This window comes from Hyperolius riggenbachi, chromosome 6, assembly GCF_040937935.1.
Source record: "Hyperolius riggenbachi isolate aHypRig1 chromosome 6, aHypRig1.pri, whole genome shotgun sequence".
In the NCBI taxonomy this organism is placed as follows: Eukaryota; Metazoa; Chordata; class Amphibia; order Anura; family Hyperoliidae; genus Hyperolius; species Hyperolius riggenbachi.
This window is the reverse complement of record NC_090651.1, coordinates 352,230,570-352,252,453: the sequence shown is the minus strand read 5'-3', so window position 1 is coordinate 352,252,453 and position 21,884 is coordinate 352,230,570. Positions and strand designations below refer to the sequence as shown.

The 21,884-nt window shown below is 46.6% G+C and overlaps 1 protein-coding gene across 10 annotated transcripts in view; it reads left to right on the top strand.

Annotated features, from left to right (window-relative positions):
* EIF4G3 (eukaryotic translation initiation factor 4 gamma 3) overlaps window positions 1-21,884 on the top strand; it is a 137,410-nt gene that overhangs the window by 7,962 nt on the left and 107,564 nt on the right. The window contains exon 1 of one of the 10 annotated variants that reach the window (XM_068241677.1): window positions 8,714-8,732. The exons of the other annotated variants lie outside the window; for them this stretch is intronic. The gene's annotated coding sequence lies outside the window, so the exon portion shown is untranslated. Of the gene's footprint in view, window positions 1-8,713; window positions 8,733-21,884 lie in introns of those variants that run through there. 10 annotated transcript variants of the gene reach the window in all.

The window sequence follows — 21,884 nt, the reverse complement described above, 5'->3', positions numbered from 1 at the left end:
ATTACATGGTGCCATTTTTACTGTTGGCAGGTGATGTAGCTGCTGCATGTTTTTTGGCAGTTGGAAACAGCTATTTCCCACAATGCAACAAGGTTCACAGACAGGAAACTGCCAGAAGTACCACGGTCCTCAGAGTTTCTTGTGGGAGGGGTTTCACCACAATATCAGTCATACAGCGCACCCTGATGGTCTGTTTGTGAAAAGGAATAGATTTCTCATGTAAAAGGGGGTATCAGCTACTGATTGGGATAAAGTTCAATTCTTGGTCGGAGATTCTCTAAGTTGCACTAGAAAAGCAGCAGGTGATTGGGTGCCGCCGAAACACAGACAGTTCTCCTTTCTGATACTTTCAGGTTTGGAAATCTGATTGGTGCACTGTGCAGATTTTCTGGTTAATAAATGGGAAGACATGGGGAACGGTCCATTAGTTGTACGACAAGACAAATGCCATGATTATCATGCTTTTCTCCTGCTGGACTCAAAGCGCTTGAGCTGCAGCCACTAGGATGTGCTCTGTAGGCAGTAGCAGTGTTAGGGAGTCTTGCCCAAGATCTCCTTACTAAATAGGTGCTGTGTTACTGAACAGGAAGAGCAGAGATTTGAATCCGGGTCTCTTGTTTCAGAGCCAGAGCTCTTAACCAGTACACTATCCAGCCACTGAAAGGGCTGTCAGCATGGAAAACGTGGCATCTGGTTACTATGGGCAATGGCAGCATTTGGGCAACGGCAGAATCTAAGTATATGGTGGTGAATACATCCATGTACACACCATCACCCTCCTACTTCCAACTCCTATTCTACAAGAACTCTCCTCCAGGAGAACTCGCGCAGAGGCGTGTGACTGGGCTGTGTCTTGATTGGCTGGTAACAATCATGTGATCACATCTGACTTGTGCTTCCTGTGTGGGCCAGAACAGGAAGCGGAAGTCAGCTGTCACCAAGAACAGAGATGAGCCAAAAATTTCCTTCTATGCAAATTTACATGTAAGAAGAAACCGATAAATGCAGGGCCTAATCCGAATCACAACTCCATGATCAACTGATCAGTAGCTAATGCGTTTACACTGGCTGCTGGTTAATTGGTGAACAGTACACAGCTCTGATTAATTGCCAGCATAGTTCCATGTTCTTGTTATGTAGAGATTTGCATAGAGCGAGGACCCCGGTCACCCCTCGCTCACTGAGCTGCTGCTTTTCAGGCTGTGAAGAAAGTGGGTTGTTGTTGCTCATAGCAACCAAGCTGTCAGTTTCCGTGAACGAGAAGCTGGCTGTAGTTGTTTGGTTGCCTTGGCAGTGCAGACGCTTCATGTGTGTCATAGCTTAAAGGACTACTGAAGTAAGAGGGATATGGAGGCTGCCATATGTATTTCCTTTTAAGCAATACCAGTTGCCTGGCAACCTGGCTCCTCTGCCTCTAATACTTTCAGCCATAGCCCCTGAACAAGCATGCAGCAGATCAGGTGTTTCTGACATTATTGTCAGATCTGACAAGATTAGCTGCATGCTTGTTTCTAGTGTTATTCAGACACTACTGCAGCCAAATAGATCAGCAGGACTGCCAGGTATTGTTTAACAGGAAAGAATTATTTGGCAGCCTCCATATACCTCTCACTTCAGTTGTCCTTTAAGTGGTGCTCAGGATGGTCAGTGAGGGTAGGAACACACTAGGGAGATTTGAATATCCATTTTCCACTATCTGCAAACTTGGCCCTCCAGCTGTTAAGGAATTACAAGTCCCACAATGCATTTGTCTTTATGAATCATGACTGTGGCTGTCAGACTCCTGCAATGCATTGTGGGACTTGTAGTTCTTTAACAGCTGGAGAGCCAAGTTTGCAGATCACTGTGCTATGGAAAACGCATATGCGATTCTGCCTAGTATGTTCCTACCCTGAGACCTGCATGCAGAATAAGGGCTGGTGCACACCAGAGCAGTTCTGGAGCGTTTTTAAAAACGCTAGCGGTTTAAAAACTGCTTGGGTAACGTATTTCAATGGGCTGGTGCACACCAGAGCTTTTTATTTTTTCCACGAAACTCGGGGGCTGCAGCATTTTTTAGATTTCTGAGGAGTTTCTGCCTCAATGTTAAAGTATAGGAAAGTGGAAAAACGCTCTGAAAAATGCTAGATCAGAGCGAATTTCCAGGCGTTTGTTACAGAAGCTGTTCAGTAACAGCTTTTCTGTAACAATTTGTGAAAACTGCTACACAAAAACGCTCCAAAAACCGCTAGGCATGTTTAGAAAACCTCTCTTAGGGCTGGTTCAGACGGACGTTTGGAGGCGTCGCGTTCATTGGCGTCGCGGCAGCAATGCGTTCGGGCTTTAAGCAGCGTTCGCGTTGCGTTCGGATGCGGTCGCGTTTTTCTTCCCCTAGGGGGACATTACCCATCGCGGTTAACTGCCCCTGGAAGCTACATGTAGCTTCCAGGGGCTCCATGAACGCAAGGGAAAATCGAGACGCAAACGCGCGTGAAAGCTTGGTACAAACGCTCCCATTCACTTGAATGGGAGCGTTTTTAACGCCAAGCCCCGAACGCTGGCGGTAAACGCTCCGCAAGTGTCCGTCTGAACCAGCCCAAACCTGACTAGAATCGCTCTGAAAATCTGCTTCAAAAACCTCTAGCGTTTTGCGGATCTGCCGGCGGTTTTTGGTGTGCACTGGCCTCACTGCAGATGGTTTCAGCCACATCCACTGCTGATTCTCTTTGGCTCATTTGCAAGCTGAATTCAGTTTGCATTATATTTTCATGCAAGTTGGTATAATTCGTTCCTCACTGCCCAACTCTACGCTCTGCAAGGCATCAGGTGCAGAACCGGCTTCACCCGGCGCCACAGAACCTTCCGGAGCCGTTCCGCCCGCCTGTCAACCGCAAGGTAGGAATGTGATTGTAAGCTCTTGGGGCAGATTTACATTCATAGAGAACTTGCTGTGCGTTCTCTCTGAGGACAAGTTTTGCGTTTGTTACATTTCCCTGAAGTTATTTTGTACATGCCTGCTAGGTCTACGTTCTGACGTTGGCTTTTATGATTGTGTATAAATGTGATCGGAATTCCACCAATCAAAATGGACAGGAAGTGCTTGTGATTGGCCAGAGCCCAAGCAGCAGACAATATGCATGGGAGCTGCAATGATTGGGACGTCATTGGCCGCCTCTTCCCCATAGATGGGTGAATTGGTACAATGTTGGGGGTTTCAGTCATTGGTTTGATGTTGTGGATTCTCTTGGGAAGAGTTATAAGTAACATCAGATCAGCACACCGATGTCTCAATGCAGTATTCCATTTATTGTATAAGTCAACACTGAAAGTGTACAATGTATGTCTGCACTTTTGGCCCGAAACAATTGTCAAGTTGGTGTTGACTTATGCAATAAACTGAATACTGCATTGAGACATCAGTGGGCTGACCTGATCTTACGTATGCTTCATTAAGGTGACGTGGCTTAGCAAGGTCAAGCACCCAACGTGTGGGCAAGAAGTGCCATTCCAAAAACTGATTGTTGACTCTTGGGAAGAGTTGTTCTGTGCTGTGGAAAGGTTTCATGTGATCAGAGTTGTGATGTGAGAAGAGGCTGGCAGATCTCTCCATTGAAGCATAGATGGCTCAGTGGAGACAGATTGGAGCAGTCGGTATTAGTGTATTGGCAGTGTGCGTGGGGGTGAACAATGCTGGACCATGGCCTGTAGGTTTGGATCTCATGTACTATGTAAGGTGCGTACCACATCCAATTGTGATCGGCCTTTCACTGGTCAATTTTACCACATCGATGTATTAAGGGGGCCACTAACAATACAATTTGGTGAACAATCGTTTATGAACGATTATTCGTATGAGCGTTTGGGGCCACTAACGGACAAAAATCAGTCCCAAACGTTCATTTCCAATCATGAATATGAATAATCACTCAAACGATTGTTTGGCAAATTGTATCATTAGTGGCCACATTAAAGGACAACTGAAGTGAGAAATATGAGGGCTGCCATATTTATTTCCCTTTATACAATACCAGTTGCCTGGCAGTCCTGCTGGTCAATGCAATAATTTACTGAATAACACCAGAAACAAGCATGCAGCTAATCTTGTCAGATCTGAAAATAATATCTGAAACACCTGATCTGCTGCATGCTTGTTCAGGGGCTATGGCTAAAAGTATTAGAGGCAGAGGAGCAGCAGGAGTGCCAAGCAACTGGTATTATTTAAAAGGGAATAAATATGGCAGGCTCTATATCCCTCTTCCTTCAGTTGCCCTTTAAGAGTTTATTTACACAATTTGTTCATAGTATTAAAGATCTGTTAGCCCTTATACTACATGGCAGTATTAAAATTGGCAAAGAGTTACCCAATTAAAATTGTATGTGTGTACCTGGCTTTAGTCCTACCCATAGTGCTATATCAGTCCATACATTACACTGAGGAAGTAGAACATCAGTCTGCAGGTCCGGTTATGTCTCTGCATAATCCACAGGCTACAGGTGTGATATAAGCCACGCCTCTGCATGCTCATCTGGTTTTTATGATTTGCATATTCTCTTGCTGCCGTGACGTGATGCATTGTGGAAGTGCTCTGCTGATGTAAAGCTGAGTACTTGTAAAGACTGTGTTTTAATCTGGCCATACACAGCGCAACAGTCACATGATCGTTGTCTTCCAACAGGAAATGATTGAATGGGGAACAGTGATCAGATTTGCCACCTTATGCCTTATGATGCACATGCTGGCGCTGCTGTAATGGTCGTAGTACAAAGCTTTGCAGCCGGCGGTTCATTAGCACCAGCATCTTCCACAGCACTTTACAGAGTATATTGTCTTGTTACTAACTCCCCCAGAGGAGCTCGCAGTCTAATCCATACCATAGTCACATGTCTATCATAGTCTAGGGGCCTATTTAGGGGAAGCCAGTTAACTTCTCTGTATGTTTTTCGGGTTGAGGGAGGAAACCCGAGTGCCCGAAGGAAACACATGTAGACACGGGGAGAACATACAACTCTGTGGAGATAGTGCCCTGGCTGGTATTCGAACTGAGGACCCAACACTTCCGCAATTTCAGAGCAATTGCATTCATCGCTTTATTAGTACTGTACCGCGATCGCTCCAGAAACGCTCCAAAAATGCTGCAGGTAATGCGTTTGCGATTGGCGCTAATCCCAAAACGCCCCTGTTTGGTGCCGATCGCGGCAGTGCGATGGGTAGAATAGCACTAGCGCTTTTAAAAAGCACTTTGGCGATTTATCGGGAATCGCCCAAGTGTGAATGGGCCCTGAGGGGCAGTTAATAAACACTCACTCTCTCTCTCTCTCTCTCTCTCTCTCTCTCTCTCTCTCTGTACAGCGCTGCGGAAGATTTTGGCGATATATAATTACTATACAATAATAATTACGGTGCAGCGTGATTGTTCTTCAATCACATGGCAATGTATCTGAACAGTTGCATCGCGTTAGTAGTGCAACCATACAGTGAGGCATACGGTGCAATCAAAGTATGCTTCACTGCCACTGTAAATGCACACGTTACCCTGTAAGCACACAGCATGCAGCGCGTTATCTTGAAGAAACCCCTGTGCATCGCACCGCAATCAGCCCATAGTAATGTCATTACCTCTGCGTTGTGCGATGATATTGTCGGTTGCGGTGTGAAAGGACCCTTAGCTCCCTACAAAGTAGGAAACAAACATGGGGTACATAATAATACAGACAATAGTGTACACCAATATACAAAATAGTTAGTAATAATTACAGTGACAAAAGTAACACGATGAATAAAATGTATAATTAATTCCAAGACACAAAGGGTGAGAGAGCCCTGCCCTTGCGAGCTTACAATATAAAGTTATAGGGGGGAAACTACCAGAACTCTAGTGATTTTGGTTCTTTATGATGTAAATGAGTAAACAAAATAGTGTCTGATATGAAAGCCACACTCCAGTCAGATTTATGGCTGGTGGAATGTGGAAGTTTGCGTGTATGGGTGGGTTGGACGCATGTCCATGGTTGCGTGTATGGGTGGGTGGGACGCACGTGCATGCAATGCCACTGAGAACTTGATGCGGACCGTGGTCTTGTTGAATTGATAGGTTGTAGCTCGTGGTCCTGGGAAAAATGCACCATGTGGTCTTGTCACAGCGTATGGTCTTTTGATACAAGTAATGCATGCAGCATTCAGTCTTGTTGCAGTGTGTGGCCTATAGACGCAAATAATGGATGCAGCGGGTGGTCTATAGTCGCAGGCAATGGATGCAGGGTGTGGTCTATAGTCGCAGGTAACGTATGCAGCGTGTGGCCTGTATTCAAAGGTAATGATGCAGTGTGTGGCCTGTAGTCACAGGTAATGGATGCAGCGTGTGGCCTGTAGTCATAGGTAATGGATGCAGTGTATGGTCTTGTTGCAGTGTGTGGTCTGTAGTCACACATAATGGAAGCAATGTGCGGTCTGTAATCGCATATAATTGATGCTGCATTCGGTCTAGTTGCTGTGTGTGGTCTGTAGTCGCATGTAATGGATGCAGTGTGTTGTCTGTGGTCACACATAATGGAAGCAATGTGTGGTCTGTAATCGCATATAATTGATGCTGCATTCGGTCTAGTTGCAGTGTGTGGTCTAAAATCGCACATGATGCATGTTAGGCCTGAACGATTTTAGGAAAATATTTACTTGAGTGATTTCTGTCCAAAATCGTGATTTCGATTTGATTCACGCTCTGTGTTGCTCTCTGCCCGCTCTGTCTCTCTGTGTGTGTCTCTCTCTCTCTGCCCGCTCTGTCTCTGTGTGTCTTTCTCTGTGCCCGCTCTGTCTCTCTGTGCCCGCTTTGTGTCTCTCTGTGCCTCCTCTGTTCCCCAAGCTGCTGCAGTACTGGACATATCTTCCAGCAAGAGTCTAGCAATGCCTGTCTATCCACTTCACCTCCTGGAAGCTCTAATGCACAGCATACTTCCTGTATGTCATGTGACATACAGGAACCAGGAAGTATGCCAAGTTTTTGCAGTGTGTGGTCGCCGGTAATGGATGCCGCATTCATTAGTGTTGCAGCATGTGGTCTGTAGTTGCAGGTCATTGTTGCAGCATGTGGTCTATAGTCACAGGTAATGGATGCCGCATTCATTAGTGTTGCAGCATGTGGTCTATAGTCACAGGTAATGGATGCCGCATTCATTAGTGTTGCAGCATGTGGTCTATAGTCACAGGTAATGGATGCAGCATTCATTAGTGTTGCAGCATGTGGTCTGTAGTTGCAGGTCATCGTTGCATCATGTGGTCTATAGTCGCAGGTAATGGATTGAGGGTAGGAAACACTATGCAGAAACGATAGTTTTTGCGGAAAATGCACATAATGCAAGTCAATGGGCTGCATGAAAAACGCATGTTTGTGTTCTGCAATGTGTGTTTTTAACCATTTATTGACAATGGCACGTATTAAAACGCCAAGCTTTAGCGTGTTAACAGCAACATGACGTTTTAATACGTCATGTGTTCCCGCCGCCGCTCCACACGTGTGCGCACCGCTACCACCGCTGTTGCCGTCGGGATCCCGTGCTAAGTGATTGGGGAAGAGGACCGCGTGGTCCTCTACCCAATCGCAATGCCTGGAGTGAATGGACGTGACCGCGAACAGTGGCCACATCCATTTACAAAAACAGGAAACTGTCACAGTTTAAAAAAAAAAATAAAAAAAAAATCACTTCCTATAACTGGAGTGTTCACTAGCGCCATCTTGTGACCAAAAAGTACATTACACATATAGGCACATACATACCATGTACATACACAATATTAATAGATTACACTTCCAACACCCCCCCCCCCCCCCCCCCCAAAAAAAAAAAAACTTGTAAAAAAAAGCTTAAAATAAATATAGTCGCCTTAGGGTCTCAGCTTTTTTTATTCCATATTTTATAAGGGAAAATTAGTTTTACTTTATTACATAGGGGCTTATAATTATGGCCTGCACACAAAAAAACAGAAAAATAACACCTATATTTCAAAATAATATATTGTCACCATACATTGTGATAGGGACATAATTTAAATTGTTTAATAATCGGGACAACTGGGCAAATAAAATGTTGGTTTTATCCACAGGAGAATGTTTAATTTTAAAACTATCATGGCTGAAAACCGAGAAATGATGATTTTTGTTCCACTAGTTTTGTATTTTTCCCATTAAAACGCATTTAGAATTAAAAAAATTCTTAGCAAAATGTACTACCCACAGAAAGCCTAATTGGTGGCGAAAAAAACGAGGTATAGATCGTTTTCTTGTGATAAGTAGTAATAAAGTTATTGGGGAATAAAAGGGAGGAGCACTGACAGGTGAAAATTGCTCTGGTCCTTTAGGGTAAAAACCCTTTGGGGTGAACTGGTTAAAAACGCTGGTCTTGCTGCATATTTTTCCAACATGCATCAAAAACGCACATAATGAAAGTCAATGGTGACGCAGAGGTATTGCGTTTTAGTGTGTTTGTTTAAAAAAACAAAAACAAAAAAAAGTTTGCTGTATTTCAGCTTCCTGTTGACTTCCTAGTGATTTGCATAAAAAAGCTTGCAAAACACATATGCGATTTATATACGTGTGCTGTCACAACAGCCTCTCTATGTTATTTAACATTGTTTATATTCCTACAATAGTATGTTCCAGTTTCTCCTGCTAGATGTAGCTAGTTAGGTTATCCCAACTGTCACTCCCTGCTCAGCAGCCATTTCTAGGTCATTCTGTTATGGAGTGGAGTCAGTTGGTGAGGTAATCCTGTATGCACCTTGCAATCGCATCGGCTTTTTTACCTATGAAAAAGCTTTAAAAACCATCCCTGTATGCTTTAACCTCCTTGGCGGTAACCCCGAGCTAGGGTTGGGGCGGAAAACCGCGGCTCAGAGCGGTAATCCCGACCTCTGCTCGGGGTAGCTGCTGGTGGCTCTATGCAGAGCAATGCGCACAGCGGGAGCGTCTCTACATACCTCCCAGGGATCCCGACGTCGGCTGGCATTCTTCTTCCTTTCTCCTGGGGCTCTGCTTCCTCTGAGTGAGATCGCCGGCAATCTCACTTTAGAGTTGCAGCGCCACCTGGAGGATGGAGGCATAACTGCAGCGCTGGAGCCAGGGTGGTAAGTGGGGCTGTGCAGATCTCCCTGGCAGCAGGATTTTTTTCCAGGTTTTAAGGTCTGAGACCTGTTGCACACCAAGCATTTTTGGTAGTGTTTTCAAAACCGCTGCCGCCTGTGAAAACGCTTGGCTAATGCATCTCAATGGGGTGGTGCACACCAGCGGTTTGAGGTTTTTAGCAAACAGCAAACGTGGCTCCTGCAGCATTTTTGCGGTTTTGCAGATGTGTTTCTGCCTTAATATAAAGTAGAGGAAAAGCTCAAACCGCTCTGAAAAAACGCTAGATCAAAGCTGTCCAGGTGTTTTTGTCACAGAAGCTGTTCAGTAACAGCTTTTACTGTAACAATATATGACATCTGCTACACAAACGCTCCAAAAACCGCTAGGTATGTTTAGAAAACGTCTCTAAACCTGCCTAGTATCTCTCTGAAAATCTGCTTCAAAAAGCGCTAGCGTTTTGCGGATCTGCTAGAGGTTTTTGGTGTGCACTGGGCCTCAAAAGGTGGAAAATAAATTGTACCACTTTTAGACCCTAAAATGCGGAAAGAATCATACCGCCAAAGGGGTTAAAAGCAAGTAAAGATACTTCGGATTACACTGGAGTTTTATTTCATCGAGTTAAACTGCCTGTGGAGGTTTCTGAATCAGTGTGGAGTCCTATTCCTAAACAGACTGGGTCTTCTGAAGTGTGCCTCACACATAAAGCGGGAATCGAAACAGAACAGTAAAAACCTAGCAGGGGAAACTGGAATGTACAATTGTAGAAATATAAACAATGTTAAAGAGACTCTAAAGCGATTAAAATTTGCCATTTTTACCTTGTTGTTCACTTCAGTAGTCTCATCAGAAGTAAAGCGCCACATCCCCACCACAAAACGAGGGGTTTAGACCCCCCAAATCCCTGTGCAAAGTCCACGACCAATCTGGTCGTGGATTTTGTTGCACTGAGAGGCAGAGCTTTCAGCTTCAGCTCTGCCTCTCCTGACGTCAATCGCCGCACGGATCTCCGCCTCTCCCCGCCCCTCTCTCTGAAGGAAGACAGAGGGGCGGGGAGAGCCGGCAATCCACCGCGATTGACAGCAGTAGAGGCAGAGCTGAAGCTGAAAGCTCTGCCTCTTTCAGGAAGTGCCGTCCGGATGCCCCCCTCCCCGGGGATTTGGGGGGTCTAAGGCGCTTGTTTTGCGGCAGGGATGCGTCGGTTTACTTCTGATGAGAGTACTGAAGCGAATTATAAGGTAAAAATGTCAAATTTTTTTCGCTTCAGTCTCTCTTTAAATAACATATAGAGAGGCTGTTGTAACAGCACAATACGCAAACCCACAAACTCATTAAAACGTACGTAAAGCACAGGAAAACACAAACAGAAAATGCACGGAAAACACACTAAAAACATATATGCAGCAAAACACTATTTTTTACCGCACTTCCTAGTGTGTTCCCACCCTCAGTCTTTTAGCAGTGTGTGGTGTATAGTCCCAGATAATGGAGTTAGTGTACATTTTTGCAGTGTGTGGTCTTTAGTCACAAGTAATGGATGCATTGTTGGGTCATATTGCAGGTGTGGTTTAAAGTTGCAGGTAATTGGTACAACGTGTGGCCTATCGTTGCATGTAATGGATGCAGTGTTAGGTCTTGTTGCAGCATGTGGTCTGTAGTCGCAGGTAATGGATGTGGCCTGCAGTCTTGTTGCAGTGTGTGGTCTGTAGTCGCAGGTAATGGATGTGGCCTGCAGTCTTGTTGCAGTGTATGGCCTGTAGTTGCAGATAATGGATGTAGCCTGCAGTCTTGTTGCAGTGTGTGGCCTGTAGTTGCAGATAATGGATGCAACCTTCAGTCTTGTTGCAGTGTGCAGTCTATAGTCGCAGGTAATGCATGCAGCATTCAGTCTTGTTGCAGTGTGTGGTCTGTAGTTGCAGATAATGAATGCAACCTTCAGTCTTGTTGCAGTGTGTGGTCTGTAGTTGCAGATAATGGATGCAGCCTTCAGTCTTGTTGCAGTGTGTGGTCTGTAGTTGCAGATATTGGATGCAACCTTCCGTCTTGTTGCAGTGTGCGGTCTATAGTCACAGGTAATGCATGCAGCATTTAGTCTTGTTGCAGTGTGTGGTCTGTAGTTGCAGATAATGGATGCAGCCTTCAGTCTTGTTGCAGTGTGTGGTCTGTAGTTGCAGATATTGGATGCAACCTTCCGTCTTGTTGCAGTGTGCGGTCTATAGTCACAGGTAATGCATGCAGCATTTAGTCTTGTTGCAGTGTGTGGTCTGTAGTTGCAGAGAATGGATGCAACCTTCAGTCTTGTTGCAGTGTGTGGTCTTTAGTTGCAGGTAATGCATGCAGAATTCAGTTTTGTTGCAGTTTGTGTTCTATAGTCGGAGGTAATGCATGCAGCATTTAGTCTTGTTGCAGTGTGTGGTCTATTGCTACGTACACACATGCGACAACGATCGTTCGTTGAGGACGACGAACGAACTTTTAATTGACGAAAGAACGACCGAAGTAAAGTTAGTTGTAAAAAGTGTGTAACGATCACATCGTTAGAACGAACGTTACACCACGTAAAAGCACTTAATGCGCCTGCGCATAAAATTGTAAAGTTCCTTGGAGAAAAAGTGAAGTACGCATGTCCAGCCTGGTACGAACGATCGTTTCCAACGATGTACCACTTTTGCTAACGATCGTCGGTGGTAAAAATCCGCCAAGACAGAACTTTGTTTTGTAGCGATTTGCCTCGTTCATCGTTTGCCTTAATAGTCGTTGGTTCGTTTTTTGTAACGATCGTCGTTGGTAAAGATCGGGGAACGATCGTTACAAACGACTATAGTCGCATGTGTGTACGCACCTTATGGTCGGAGGTAATGGATGCAGAATTCAGTTTTGTTGCAGTTTGTGTTCTATAGTCGGAGGTAATGCATGCAGCATTTAGTCTTGTTGCAGTGTGTGGTCTATGGTCGGAGGTAATGGATGCAGAATTCAGTTTTGTTGCAGTTTGTGGTCTATAGTCGGAGGTAATGCATGCAGCATTTAGTCTTGTTGCAGTGTGTAGCCTATAGTTGCAGGTAATGCATGCAGCATTCAGTCTTGTTGCAGTGTGTGGTCTATAGTCTGAGGTAATGGATGCAGCATTCAGTCTTGTTGCAGTGTGGTCTATAGTTGCAGGTTTTTGCAACCTTTAGTCTTGTTGCAGTGTGTGGTCTATAGTTGCAGGTAATGGATGCAGTGTTGGGTCTTGTTGCAGTGTGTGGTCCATAGTCGCAAGTAATTGATGCAGCATTCAGTCTTTTTGAAGTATGTGGTCTGTAGTTGCAGGTAATGAATGCAGCATTCAGTCTTTTTGCAGCATGTGGTCTATAGTCGCAGGTAATGCATTCAGCTTTGTTGCATTGTGTGGTCTATAGTTGCAGGTAATGGATGCAGTGTTAGGTCTTGTTGCAGTGCGTGGTCTGTAGTCGCAGGTAATGGATGCAGCATTCGGGTTTGTTGCATTGTGTGGTCTATAGTTGCAGGTAATGGATGCAGCAATCAGTTGTGTTGCAGTGTGTGGTTTGCAGTTGCAGGCAATGGATGCAGCCTTCAGTCTTGTTGCAGTGTGTGCTCTATAGTTGGATACTATCGATGTAGTGTTCGGTTTTGTTGCATTGTGTGTCTATAGTCACAGGTAATGAATGCAGTGTTTGTGCTTGTTAGTGTGTGGTCTTAGTTACAGGTAATGGATGTAGCATGCAGTCTTGTTGCAGTGCATGGTCTGTAGTCGCAGGTAATTGATGTAGCATGCAGTCTTGTTGCAGTGTGTGGTCTGTAGTCGCAGATAATTGATGTAGCATGCAGTCTCAGGTAATGGTTGTGGCCTGTAGTCTTGTTACAGTGTGTGGTCTAGATTCAATTCACTTTGTCATTGTGTAACACAACGAAATTACTATAGTCACAGGTAATGGTTGTGGCCTGCAGTCTTGTTGCAGTGTGTGGTCTATAGTCACAGGTAATGGTTGTGGCCTGCAGTCTTGTTGCAGTGTGTGGTCTATAGTCACAGGTAATGGATGTAGCATGCAGTCTTGTTGCAGTGTGTGGTCTATAGTCGCAGGTAATGGTTGTGGCCTGCAGTCTTGTTGCAGTGTGTGGTCTATAGTCGCAGGTAATGGATGTAGCATGCAGTCTTGTTGCAGTGTGGTCTATAGTCACAGGTAATGGATGTAGCATGCAGTCTTGTTGCAGTGTGCGGTCTATAGTCGCAGGCAATGGATGTAGATTGCAGTCTTGTTGCAGTGTGCGGTCTATAGTCGCAGGTAATGGTTGTGGCCTGCAGTCTTGTTGCAGTGTGTGGTCTATAGTCGCAGGTAATGGTTGTGGCCTGCAGTCTTGTTGCAGTGTGTGGTCTATAGTCGCAGGTAATGGATGTAGCATGCAGTCTTGTTGCAGTGTGTGCTCTATAGTCACAGGTAATGGATGTAGCATGCAGTCTTGTTGCAGTGTGTGCTCTATAGTCACAGGTAATGGATGTAGCATGCAGTCTTGTTGCAGTGTGCGGTCTATAGTTGCAGGTAATGGATGTAGCATGCAGTCTTGTTGCAGTGTGCGGTCTATAGTTGCAGGTAATGGATGTAGCATGCAGTCTTGTTGCAGTGTGCGGTCTATAGTTGCAGGTAATGGCTGTGGCCTGCAGTCTTCTTGCAGTGTGTGGTCTATAGTCACAGGTAATGGATGTAGCCTGCAGTCTTGTTGCAGTGTGTGGTCTATAGTCACAGGTAATGGATGTAGCCTGCAGTCTTGTAGTGTGTGGTCTATAGTCGCAAGTAATTGATGCAGCATTCAGCTTTGTTGCATTGTGTTGTCTATAGTCATAGGTAGTGGATGCAGTGTTTGTGCTTGTTGCAGTGCATGGTCTGTAGTCGTAGGTAATTGGTGTAGCATGCAGTTTTGTTGCAGTGTGTGGTCTGTAGTTGCAGGTAATGGATGCAGCATTTATTAGTCTTGTTGCAGTGTGGTCTGTAGTTGCAGGTAATGGATGTAGCATGTAGTCTTGTTGCAGTGTGCGGTCTATAGTCGGAGGTAATGGATGTAGCATACAGTCCTGTTGCAGTGTGTGGTCTGTAGTTGCAGGTAATGGATGTAGCATGTAGTCTTGTTGCAGTGTGCGGTCTATAGTCGGAGGTAATGGATGTAGCATACAGTCTTGTTGCAGTGTGCGGTCTATAGTCGGAGGTAATGGATGTAGCATACAGTCTTGTTGCAGTGTGTGGTCTATAGTGGCCTGCGGTGTGTGGCCTATAGTAGAAAGTAATGTGGATGTAGTGTTCAGTCTTGTTGTAGCATGTGGTGTAGTCGCAGGTAATTAATGCAATGTTTGTGCTTGTTACAGTGTGTGGTCTTAGTTACAGGGAATGGATGCAGCATCTCCTAAGAGGCATTGCCAGCTTATGCCCCCTCATGTTCCCAGCAGTGCCTCCTGAGTGTTGGCTCTGTACTCTGGTTCTGGTGCAGGCAGGCTTGGGGTGATGCAGTGCTGGTTCTGCACTCTGTCATACTCTGGTTGTGGTTATGCAGTGCAGGCTCTGTACTCTGTCATACTGGAGTTGGGTTGTGGTGCTGGCAGTGTTGGGATGATGCAGTGCAGGCTCTGTACTCTGTCATACTGGAGTCTGGTTGTGGTGCTGACAGTGTTGGGGTGATGCAGTGCTGGTGCTGTACTCTGTCATACTGGAGTTGGGTTGTGGTGCTGGCAGTGTTGGGGTGATGCAGTGCTGGCAGTGTTGGGGTGATGCAGTGCTGGTTCTACACTCTGGCATACTGGAGTCTGGTTGTGGTGCTGGCAGTGTTGAGGTGATGCAGTGCTGGTTCTGCACTCTGGCATACTGGAGTTGGGTTGTGGTGCTGGCAGTGTTGGGGTAACACAGTGCTGCTGGCTCTGTACTCTGTCATACTGGAGTCTGGTTGTGGTGCTGGCAGTGTTGGGGTGATGCAGTGCAGGCTCTGTACTCTGTCATACTGGAGTCTGGTTGTGGTGCAGGCAGTGTTGGGGTGATGCAGTGCTGCTTCTGCACTCTGTCATGCTCTGGTTGTGGTGATGCAGTGCTGGCTCTGTACTATTGTCATACTGGAATGGGGTTCTAGTTCTGGTGCTAGCAGTGTTAGGGTGATGCAGTGCTGGTTCTGGCAGCGTTGCAGTGCTGGCCCTGCTGTTTCCTGTATTCCTATTTGTCATGTGGTGTCACTGTGTGTTGATCTGTCACTGTGCGGCTCCTCTTCAGAATAGGCTGACTGTGCAGAGGGGGCTTCTGAGTCTTTGCCCTGAGGGGGGGTCTCAGCCCTGGGTGTGCGAATCTCTGAATGGAAGCTGAGAGGCGCATCATGTGACTGCAGCCAGCTCCACATTAACCCCTCTGTGGCTGCAGGAATACGGCAGACTGGCAGCGTTAGGGATGGTTCCCTGCTGCGGTGGGAAATGTCACTTGCACACCCCCTGGAGGTACGGCCTGCAGGCTGCAGATTACCACGGTGCTCCGTGTAGCAGATGTACAGTGTGCAGCATAGACAGGCCCCCTCTCCTGCTCTGGCCTGGAATGCAGCAGGAAGTGGCGGTGCGCAGACAATGAGCAGCTTGTGTGATGCACTGGAGACCGCCGTGTCACATCCCTTTCATTCCTCCGCCACCTGGTGTATGCAGGAAGGGGGGACTCTGCACCAGGCGACATGTAGAATGCTGGTACTTGTAGTTCCACTACCGCGACATTTCCAGGGGCAAGTGATGTTGCCATATCCTTCTCTTGCTTGACAGCCACCAGTCAGATATTCCAGCCATAGTTCCTGGCTCTGCTTCTGCCCACTTTGGGGTGTCACCTTCCCCCCCCCCCCCCCTCCTCTTCTTGCAGTCTTGACCATAGAATGGCAATAGAAACCATCAGCGGAATGAAGGAGCTGTATGAAATGGACATGGGAAGTGTACAGATCTCAATTTGTACAGCGCTACAGAATATGTAGGCGCTTTATAAATCAATAATAATCTGGGAACTCAGGAGGGCAGAGATAACTGCACCATGCTCCATGAAAGATAGAGGACTCTAGAAGTGTAGAGATTTCTGCAGCACTGTTCCCCTTCTCTCCTCCTGATACAGCCAACACCAATAGTGGATGAAATGCAAAACGCAATGATCTGCCGATCCAAGCCGGTACAGTCGCATGTGACCTGTGGTTTAACTGCGGCTGTGTCGGGGTTTTCCAAATGCTTCACTTTCTACTGTCTTGTTTCTATCACCCCCCCCCCCCCCCCCCAGTAAGCCTCACTGTGTCCTGTCCCCTACCTCCCCCCCCAACGGGCCTCGGTGTGTCCTGTCCCCTTTTTTCTCCTTTTCCCCCCCAGTAAGCCTCACTGTGTCCTGTCCCCTATCTTCTCCTATTACCCCTCCCCCCAACAGGCCTCAGTGGGTCCTGTCCCGTTCTTTTGCCTCCCCCCCCCCCCTTCCCCCAGCAATGTCCGGTTCCCATCTTTCTCCCAGCCCCAAGCGGGCCTCGCTGTGTCCGGTCCCCTTTTTTCTCCTGTTCCCCCAGCAGGCCTCACTGTGTCCGGTCCTGTCTCCCCTTGCGATGGGCTTACATGACAAGGAAGAATTCTCTGTACTCTGCATTAGTGGGATCATGTTAGGTAGTTGCTGAGCTATCAGTAAATGGCACGTTCAGCGTTTCGCCTCTCGGTGGGGGTGGGGGGGGGGGGGGATGGAGACAGCTGGGAGAAGAGGAGGGGGGTGAGTTGGTTCCTGGTGCCTCGCACTGCCTAGGAGGCCTCTTTGTGTGCTGAGCTGTGTTCGCCTGAATGTTGGATCACTGCTGGTGAATTGCAGAGGGCTGCAGGCCTTTCTCCCATCACATACATCCCACAATGCATTGTGCTCTTGCCAGTGGCCTGAGAACCTCATGTGTGGTTCCTCTGGTTGCTGGTGCACCCCTCTGTCCCCCATAACAGCACATGCCTAACAGAGGTAACAGAGGTACACACCTAGCCGCTCACTCCGCTCTTCCAATGAACTCCGCCTAATCGCCCCCCGCATCACCCAGTCTCATGCACGCCTCCAGGACTTCTCAAGAGCTGCTCCAACACTATGGAACTCCCTACCTCCACCCATTAGGGCAGCCCCTCCTTCAACATCTTCAAGAAAGCCCTCAAAACTCACCTTTTCACTCTGGCCTACTAACCCTCACAAGTGCTCTAAACCTACAGCTGAACTCTGGTCCCTTACCATTCGTGTCCTTACCTCTCCCTCTAGGTTGTAAGCCTTTGGGCAGGGTCCTCCTCCTTTTGTGTCCTACCTGATCATGCACCTCCATTACTGTGCACCAATGCTATGCATCTGAGTGAACCTAACTTGCCTAATCTCCATGCTCCATCCAGTGACTGACTAAGCATTACCTTGTACTCATACTGTGCTGTGTGATCTGGTTTTCTTGTATTCCTGTATTGTCATATTGCTGTATGTCACCCCTAAATATTGTCTGTAACCTAAATTAATGTTCAGCGCTGCATAATATGTTGGCGCTTTATAAAAACAATAAATAAATAAATGCCTATGGAGAGGGGGTATAAATGGCATCACTTGTGAACTGACAGAGATAGTCCAGGTATGTTGTCTGTGCTCTAGAATGATATCCTGGGAAGCCAGGCAGCCCCACAATCTCCGGTACTCACAATGGAGAGGAACTGTGCTGCATTACAGCGCAAAGGCATAATGTGCTGCATACATTTCTCTGTCAGTGTGATAAGCACATTGTTGTACATTATTACTCTTTTTTATTTAGATAGTGCCAACATATTCCGTAGTGCTGTACATATAACAAACATTTTGGGAAGCATAGATACATGAGGCTCAAAACTCTGTACACCAGCTCATCCAGCAATATTATTATTTAGTATTAATATAGCCAGGGCTGTGGAGTCGGTACAAAAATCTTCCGACTCCTCAGTTTATGAAACCATGACTCCAACTCTGGGTACCCAAAATAGCTCCGACTCCTCGATTCCGACTCCTTAGTCAAATACTTAACAGGGCTGTGGATTTTGTACAAAAATCATCCGGCTCCGACTCCTCAGTTTATGAAATCACCGACTCCAACTCTGACTCTGGGTGCCCAAAATTACTCCGACTCCTCGACTCCAACTCCACAGCCCTGAATATAGCACCGACATCCTCTGCGGCACTGTACATCGTCTTGTCACTTGACTGTCCCTCAGAAGGACTCACAATCTAATCCCTACCATAGCTATATGTCTATGTACTGTATGTATCGTGTAGTGTATGTATCATAGTCTAGGGCTAATTTAGGGGGGAAGCCAATTCACTTATCTGTATGTTTTTGGGATGTGAGAGGAAACCGGAGTGCCCGGAGGAAACACATGTAGACACGGGGGGAACAAACTCGATGCAGATAGTGCCTTAGCTGGGATTGAACCAGGGACCCAGCGCTGCAAGAGAGTGCTAACCACTACGCGATCGTGCTGCCCTAGTAAATGCATAGTTGTGTGGTTTGAGACATTACCACTTGTAATGTGCGGTCTTTTGGCCTCTGTACCAGCGCAGCGGCGAGTCATATGCGGCAAGAGGGCAGGACCAAGATTCCCAAAACCAGGATTTCCTCTGCTGAAGGGGGTGTGGTAGAAGTCAGCAGAGCAACAAGTCCCAGAACTGATGCCAGGAAGTGGATACTAGGGATGCAGGAAACACAAGATTGGGTGTCTGGGGCACTGTAGTGCCTGGATGATGTAATAGTTAAGGGCTCTGCCTCTGACACAGGAGACCTGGGTTTGAATCTCGGCTCTGCCTGTTCAGTAAGCCAGCACCTATTCAGTAGGAGACGCTAGGCAAGTCTCCCTAAAACACTGCTACTGCCTATAGAGCGCGTCCTAGTGGCTGCAGCTCTGGTGCTTTGAGTCCGTCAGGAGAAAAGCGCAATATAAATGTTATTTGTCTTGTCTTGTGACATAAAGGAGAATGCAGTAAATGATTCAGGATACCCTCTGTTACGTTATTTATCCTGTTCTTAGCATCATAACCACTTCCTATATCTATTTATTCCTGTATATTGGTCTGTAGCCCCGCCCTCCCAGTGATGTTGAGCCTAGGTTAATAAGATATGTGGAATTCCCACCCCAGAGCATTCTGGGAAACCAGGTATATTTTATACAGGTTTCGGAACTCTCCGTAAACAAACATTCCGCAGTGACGCACCTGACAGGACTGAAGATGTTGCCACCTGTGATAAATTTCAGAATGTAGATCAGGATGAGGAAAGATTTGACAATGAGCAAACTCTTAACTAAATAATTTATAAATTAATATTGTAAAAAGAAGAAATTGTATTCATTCTGTTATTTTGACCACAGGTCCTCTTTAATCTCATGCCCATATCCTGCTGTGTAAATGTATCACACCTCAGATCTGCTGGTTGTGTGGCGTGAAGGACAACTGTAACTAGAGGGATGTGGAGGCTGCCATATTTATTTCCTTTTAAAGGAATACTGTAGGGGGGTCAGGGGAAAATGAGTTGAAGTTACCCGGGGCTTCTAACGGTTCCCCACAGTCATCCTGTGCCCGCGCAGCTACTCCCCAATGCTCCGGCCCCGCCTCTGGTTCACTTCTGGAATTTCAGACTTTAAAGTCTGAAAACTACTGCGCCTGCGTTGCCGTGTCCTCGATCCCGCTGATGTCATCAAGAGCGCACAGCGCAGGCCCAGTATGGTCTGTGTCTGCGCAGTACGCTCCTGGTGACATCAGCGGGAGCGAGGACACGGGCGTGCAGGCGCAGTGGTTTTCTGACTTTAAAGTCAGAAATTCCAGAAGTGAACTGGAGGCGGGGCCGGAGCATCGGTGAGTGGCTGCGCCAACACAGGATGTCTGCGGGGGACCATTAGAAGCCCCGGGTAAGTTCAGCTCATTTTCCCCGACCCCCTACAGTATCCCTTTAAGCAACACTAGTTGCCTGGCTATCCTGCTGATCCTCTGCCTCTAATACTTTTAGCTATAGACCCTGAACAAGCATGCAGCAGATCAGGTGTTTCTGACATTGTGAGATGTAACAAGATTAGTTGCATGCTTGTTTCTGGTGTGATTCAGACACTACTGCAGCCAAATAGACCAGCAGCGCTGCCAGGTAACTGGTATTGCCTAAAAGGAAATAAATCTGACAGCCTCCTTATCCCTCTCATTGCAGTTGACCTTTAACTGTGTCATTTCATGTTGCTCTTTGCAGTTGTGTATTATGTCTGTCCTGCATTGTCACTGTATCATGGGGTGTGTGTGACGTGTGTTATATGGTATACTGTTGTCAGTCTTGTAGAATTGTCTGATGACGTTGCAGATTGCTGTAATGCGCCGGTATTCTCTTCTGAGCGGCGTTGTGTTGTTGTTGCTGCGATGGTGCGGTTGTGCAAGGTCTATATATAACACAGGCAGTCATGTTTTCGTTGTGCGCACAGTGTTGGCAGAGGAGCTGCTGTTACCCAATCCCTGTGAGTCACACCACTTACTTTCTGTTTTCCTTTTCCACTCAGTGACCTTTTCCCGAGTTCAGTAGGAAGCTGTTTGTTTTGTGTGCGTGTTGGAGGTGTTATCTCCCAGTTCAGAGGTCAAATGTGTCTGCTACACGTCTGTCTCCCCACTGCTTGTCTGTCACCCCTAGCCTACAGGACAAACGCATGGCAGCTCCTCTGTCTCCCCAGATCTCTCCCAGTGTCCCCAGCCCAGTGGTCAAACTCCTGGCTGCACCCTCATCTCACTGTACTTCACCCAGAAAGTCCCTGAGAGTTTATATAGTCTTCTCTTTACTGCGGTGTCCAATGAAGAGTAGCAGATTGCACCTGCTACATGTATGTTCCTCTGACATACGAAAAACAAAAGTTTGCTTTCCTAAAACAGAAAGAATTTGCGATAATTCAGGTTGGAGTGAGCTTGAGATGTCTCCCAGTGCATCACTGCTGAATATATGCAAATTAACCATTGTACCCTTACGGTAACACATAAGTGACTACAGTGACAACATATAACATTTGTAAAGTGCTTTTCTCCCGCAGGACTCAAAGCGCATAGGCATGGCTCAGACCAGTAATTGGTAAATTGTGGTAGAGAGGAAGACTTCTATAAGTCCACAAATGCCAGCTCGGCATTTCAGTCTGCATTTGAATAACTTCAGGGAAGGGGGCTGTCTTTACTTGGTGTGGTAGGGAATTCCAAGGGGTAGGGGCAGCATGACAGGAAAGCTCTGGCTCCAAAGGTTTTGAGGTGCACTCTGGGAGTGACAAGGTTTATGGATCTTGCTGACCTGAGGTTGTGAGAGGTGTGGTGCAGCTTCAGCAAGTCCTTCATGTATCCAGGGCTCAAATTGTGTAGGGATTAGAATGTCAACAGTCCAATCTTGAAGAGTATTCTCCATTTTGCAGGTTACCAGTGTAGTGAGCGAAGAATCAGTGTAATGTGGTGAGGACACTAGCATGTCTTCATACAATGTCGTCATATAATGAGGGCCCTGTCCTGTCTGATGTAAACTGTTTTGCTTCATTTCTCTGTTCTAGAGGCTTTTCAGGTTCTCCTACGGTCCATTGATCCATTGCCATGCACAAGTGACTTGCTTCTACTGGGCATGTGCAGACCTTACACTTCCTTGCTAAGCACAGGCCCACTCGTCCATGGGCAGGGACACAGCCAGAAGAAACCTATTCAACTCACGCAGAGTCATATAAGTAAAGATAGTCCCTACACTTCAGTGGTGGGCTGCAGGAGGTTAGTATGTTACTACCTCTTTTACACTTCAGGCGTC